We start from the raw sequence: 6000 nt of genomic DNA, 5'->3' as shown, positions 1-6000 counted from the left end.
TCATCGGATGAATGGATAAAGAAGATGTGGCACATATATACAATGGAATATTACTCAGCCATAAAAAAAACGAAATTGAGCTATTTGTAATGAGGTGGATGGACCTCGAGTCTGTCATACAGAGTGAAGTAAGTCAGAAAGAGAAAGACAAATACCGTATGCTAACACATATATATGGAATTGAAGAAAAAAAAAATGCCATGAAGAACCTAGGGGTAAGACCGGAATAAAGTCATAGACCTCCTAGAGAATAGACTTGAGGATATGGCGTGGGGGAGGCGTAAGCTGTGACAAAGTGAGAGAGTGGCATGGACATATATACACTACCAAACGTAAAATAGATAGCTAGTGGGAAGCAGCTGCATAGCACAGGGAGATCAGCTCGGTGCTTTGTGACCACCTAGAGGGGTGGGATAGGGAGGGTGGGAGGGAGGGAGAAGCAAGAGGGAAGAGATATGGGAACATATGTATATGTATAACTGATTCACTTTGTTATAAAGCAGAAACTAACACACCATTCTAAAGCAATTATACTCCAATAAAGATGTAAAAAAAAAAAAAAAAACCAAAAAACTAACACACCATTGTAAAGGAATTATACTCCAATAAAGATGTAAAAAAAAAAAAAAGTTGGTCTTGTGTATCTTAGTAGCACTGACTCCAGGGGCATGTGGAATTTTGCTCCTACCCTACACGGGCTTAGGCAACTTGAATTTTGGAGTCTCAGATTTGTCAGTTGTAAATTGGGGATTATAATATCTACCTCAAAGGGTTTGGGGGAAGATGTCCTATAAATATCTATTAAGTCCATCTTGTTTAATGTATCACTTAAAGCTTGTGTTTCCTTATTTATTTTCATTTTGGATGATCTGTCCATTGGTGAAAGTGGGGTGTTAAAGTCCCCTACTATGAATGTGTTACTGTCGATTTCCCCTTTTATGGCTGTTAGTATTTGCCTTATGTATTGAGGTGCTCCTATGTTGGGTGCTTATGCGGGCTGCATAGGGTGTCCAGCACTGTAGCTTGCTGGTCGTTGAGTGAAGCTGGGTGTTGGTGTTGAGATGGAGATCTCTGGGAGATTTTTGCCGTTTGATATTACGTGGAGCTGGGAGGTCTCTTGTGGACGAGTTGTCCTGAAGTTGGCTCTCCCACCTCAGAGGCACAGCACTGACTCCTGGCTGCAGCACCAAGAGCCTTTCATCTACACAGCTCAGAATAAAAGGGAGAAAAAGTAGAAAGAAAGAAAGAAAGAGGATAAAAGAAAATAAAGTAGGTTAAAATAAAATAAAGTTATTTACAACTGTTATATCTTCTTCTTGGATCGATGCCTTGATCATTATGCAGTTTCCTTCTTTGTCTCTTCTAATAGTCTTTATTTTATTTATTTATTTATTTATTTTTAACATCTTTATTGGGGTATAATTGCTTTACAATGGTGTGTTAGTTTCTGCTTTATAACAAAGTGAATCAGTTATACATATACATATGTTCCGATATCTCTTCCCTCTTGCGTCTCCCTCCCTCCCACCCTCCCTATCTCACCCCTCCAGGCTGTCACAAAGCACCGAGCCAATATCCCTGTGCCATGCAGCTGCTTCCCACTAGCTATCTACCTTACTACGTTTGTTAGTGTGTATATGTCCATGACTCTCTCTCGCCCCGTCACAGCTCCCCTCCCCCTCCCCATAACCTCAAGTCCGTTCTCTAGGAGGTCTGCGTCTTTATTCCTGCCTTACCCCTAGGTTCTTCATGACTAATAGTCTTTATTTTAACGTCTATTTTGTCTGATATGAGAATTGCTACTCCAGCTTTCTTTTGGTTTCCATTTGCATGGAATATCTTTTTCCATCTCCTCACTTTCAGTCTGTATGTGTCTCTAGGTCTGAAGTGGGTCTCTTGTAGATAGCATACATATGGGTCTTGTTTTTGTATCCATTCAGCCAGTCTGTGTCTTTTGGTTGGAGCATTTAATCCATTTACATTTAAGGTAATTATCGACATGTATATTCCTATTCCCATTTTCTTAATTGTTTTGCATTTGTTATTGTAGGTCTTTTCCTTCTCTTGTGTTTCTTGCCTAGAGAAGATCCTTTAGCATTTGTTGTAAAGCTGATTTTGTGGTGCTGAACTCTCTCAGCTTTTGCTTGTCTGTAAAGGTTTTAATTTCTCCATCAAATCTGAATGAGATCCTTGCTGGGTAATCTTGGTTGTAGGTTTTTGTCCTTCATCACTTTAAATATGTCCTGCCAGTCCCTTCTGGCTTGCAGAGTTTCTGCTGAAAGATCAGCTGTTAACCTTATGGGGATTCCCTTGTGTGTTATTTGTTGTTTTTCCCTTGCTGCTTTTAATATGTTTTCTTTGTATTTAATTTTTGACAGTTTGATTAATATGTGTCTTGGCGTGTTTCTCCTTGGATTTACCCTGTATGGGACTCTCTGCACTTCCTGGACTTGATTAACTATTTCCTTTCCCATATTAGGGAAGTTTTCAACTATAATCTCTTCAAATATTTTCTCAATCCCTTTCTTTTTCTCTTCTTCTTCTGGAACCCCTATAATTCGAATGTTGGTGCATTTAATGTTGTTCCAGAGGTCTCTGAGACTGTCCTCAGTTCTTTTCATTCTTTTTTCTTTATTCTGATCTGCAGTAGCTATTTCCACTACTTTATATTCCAGGGCACTAATCTGTTCTTCTGCCTCAGTTATTCTGGTATTGATCCCTTCTAGAGTATTTTTTATTTCATTTATTGTGTTGTTCATCGTTGCTTGTTTCATCTTTAGTTCTTCTAGGTCCTTGTTAAATGTTTCTTGTATTTTCTCTATTCTATTTCCAAGATTTTGGATCATCTTTACTATCATTATTTTGAATTCTTTTTCAGGTGGACTGCCTATCTCCTCTTCATTTGTTAGGTCTGGTGGGTTTTTATCTTGCTCCTTCATTGGCTGTGTGTTTTTCTGGCTTCTCATTTTGTTTATCTTACTGTGTTTGGGGTCTCCTTTTTGCAGGCTGCAGGTTCGTAGTTCCCGTTGTTTTTGGTGTGTGTCCCCAGTGTCTAAAGTTGGTTCACTGGGTTGTGTAGGCTTCCTCGTGGAGGGGACTAGTGCCTGTGTTCTGGTGGATGAGGCTGGATCTTGTCTTTCTGGTGGGCAGGTCCACGTGTGGTGGTGTGTTTTGGGTTTTCTGTGGACTTATTATGATTTTAGGCAGCCTCTCTGCTAATGGGTGGGGTTGTGTTCCTGTCTTGCTATTTGTTTGGCATAGGGTGTCTAGCACTGTAGCTTGCTGGTCGTTGAGTGAAGCTGGGTGTTGGTGTTGAGATGGAGATCTCTGGGAGATTTTCACCGTTTGATATTACGTGGAGTTGGGAGGTCTCTTGTGGACCAGTGTCCTGAAGTTGGCTCTCCCACCTCAGAGGCACAGCACTGACTCCTGGCTGCAGCACCAAGAGCCTTTCATCCACACGGTTCAGAATAAAAGGGAGAAAAAGTAGAAAGAAAGAAAGAGAGAGAGAGAGAGAGAGAGAGGGAGGGAGGGAGGGAGGGAGGGAAGGAGGAAGGAAGGAAGGGGGAAGGAAAGAAGGAAGGAGGGGAAGAAAGAAAGAAAGAGGATAAAATAAAATATACTAAGGTAAAATAAAGTTATTAAAATAAAAAAATAATTATTAAAAAAAATTTTTTAAGTAAAAAAAAAACAGAGAGATACAGCCCTAGGACAAATGGTGAAAGCAAAGCTATACAGACAAAATCTCACACAGAAGCATATGTATACACACTCACAAAAAGAGGAAACAATCATAAATCTTGCTCTCAAAGTCCACCTCCTCAATTTGGGATGATTCGTTGTCTATTCAGGTATTCCACAGATGCAGGGTACATCAAGTTGATTGTGGAGCTTTAATCTGCTGCTTCTGAGGCTGCTGGGAGAGATTTCCCTTTCTCTTCTTTGTTCGCACAGCTCTCGGGGTTCAGCTTTGGATTTGGCCCCGCCTCTGCGTGTAGGTCGCCGGAGGGCGTCTGTTCTTCGCTCAGACAGGACGGGGTTAAAGGAGCCGCTGATCTGGGGGCTCTGGCTCACTCAGGCCGGGGTGGTGAGAGGGGCATGGAGTGCGGGGCGGGCCTGCGGCGACAGAGGCCGGTTATGACGTTGCACCAGCCTGAGGCGCGCCGTGCGTTCTCCCGGGGAAGTTGTCCCTGGATCCCGGGACCCTGGCAGTGGCTGGCTGCACAGGCTCCCCTGAAGGGAGGTGTGGAGAGTGGCCTGTGCTCGCACACAGGCCTCTTGGTGGCGGCAGCAGCAGCCTTAGCGTCTCATGCCCGTCTCTGGGGTCCGCACTGTTAGCCACGGCTCGCATCCGTCTCTGGAGCTCCTTTAAGCAGCGCTCTTAATCCCCTCTCCTTGCGTGCCAGGAAACAAAGAGGGAAGAAAAAGTCTCTTGCCTCTTCGGCAGGATAAGACCAACTTTTTGATCTTTCTAATTTTGATAGAAGTATCACATGTGTCTAAAATAAACTTTTCGTATTTAATGTGCCGTTAAATGTGAGTGACTGTTAGTACACCTGTAAACAATTGTAGAAAGCAATTAATTCAATCTTACTACTAAAGCACCTGTAACTGGAGGTAGTAAAAAAGTAGGACAAAGAGAAGCCTCAAATTTTAAGCAGCACTTCCTTGTCCCCCATGTCCCCGATGTAGGTTTGCTTGCCTTTGTAACTCAAGGGAACACAGACGCCTATCCACAGAACAGGTTGTTTGGGTCAGCGCATTCTTCCCTGTGCACTTCCTGAATTTGCTTTTCTACTTCTCTGTGTAAAAATAGCTCAATGATAAGCCTATATTTCACTTTGAAACACTTTATGAGTGGAAGGGACTTTATAGCTATACTATTACCACATATTACTGTGCTAATTATCTCCTTGAGAGCAGAGATTCTGTCTATTGCGTGCATTGCTATAATCCCAGTGCTTGAATCGTGTTTAACACAGTAAGAATGCACAAAAAAAATTAATGAATTATAAGAGACCTTAATTTTACTCTTTTCTCTCACAAAGGACTATTACATTAGTCTTGAAAACTGTACCCATTTCTCAAATAACCCCCAATAAGTCCTTCCTTTGGTAACTGGTCCAATGGAGTATAAACAAAGTCTGACAGCAACCACAGTTGTGTAGATGGAGACACTGCCGGAGTTTTACACATATCCTAGTCTAGGTTTCAGTCGTAGATTACTGAGAACTTATTAGTAGTTTATGTGAACCACAATCTCCAAAAGTACAGGAACCATAACTGTCTTGTTGGTCACCACTGTTTAGCCATCACCTAGCACAATGCCTGGCAAAAGTCTCCACACATTAGATATTTGTTGAGCCAATAAGCAATGACAGAATCCCAAATTATAATAATTTAGTGCAGTATTCAGCACCGAGCATGTGCTTAATAAATATTTATTGAATTGCTATGACTATAATGTTCAAAAAGAGAATCACACCATGCATTCCAAAACTAAGTAGGCATTATATTTGAATCATCAGCTGTTTTGGATTATCTGTGGGACTCCTCCCCACTGTTAAGGTGGTAAATTAAGATCTTACTGCATCAGCAAACTCCCCAAATCTGAGTAGTATTTGGTTTCCACTGGGCTAGCTTACTATATGCCAACTATGGAATATTTAATTTTAAAGCTAATGCTTAGCATGATATCACATATTGTCCAGTATTGTTCACTAATCCAATAACATGGACTCTTTCCAGAGTAGTATATTAGCTATTTACTAACTGGTCTCTTCCTCCCCTCCCCTCCCCTCCCTTCCCCTTCCCTTCCTTTCTTCCTTCCTTCTTAACTCTGAATGTCATATAAGGATGTAAATGCCAAAAGGCAAGTATCTTGACCATACTGCAAAGTCTAAAAACGTCCAAACACAGTGAGTAGATAAGCAGCTTTGGAGGATAGACACTTGACCTTATGTCTGTAATATATATGGTCCATCTTCCCTGCTCTTGAGC

At 41.5% G+C, this 6000-nt stretch overlaps 1 long non-coding RNA gene across 1 annotated transcript; it reads left to right on the top strand.

The window, feature by feature from the left end:
- The first annotated feature begins 1010 nt into the window (after nt 1-1010).
- Nucleotides 1011-3543, top strand: LOC125965051 (uncharacterized). Its single transcript, XR_007478529.1, has 2 exons — nt 1011-1112; nt 3369-3543. It is a non-coding gene; the product is annotated as an uncharacterized LOC125965051 (long non-coding RNA).
- Nucleotides 3544-6000: the final 2457 nt, after the last annotated feature.

The sequence above is a fragment of the Orcinus orca genome, chromosome 7 (assembly GCF_937001465.1).
Source record: "Orcinus orca chromosome 7, mOrcOrc1.1, whole genome shotgun sequence".
NCBI lineage: Eukaryota > Metazoa > Chordata > Mammalia > Artiodactyla > Delphinidae > Orcinus > Orcinus orca.
This window is presented reverse-complemented; position numbering and strand designations above follow the sequence as displayed.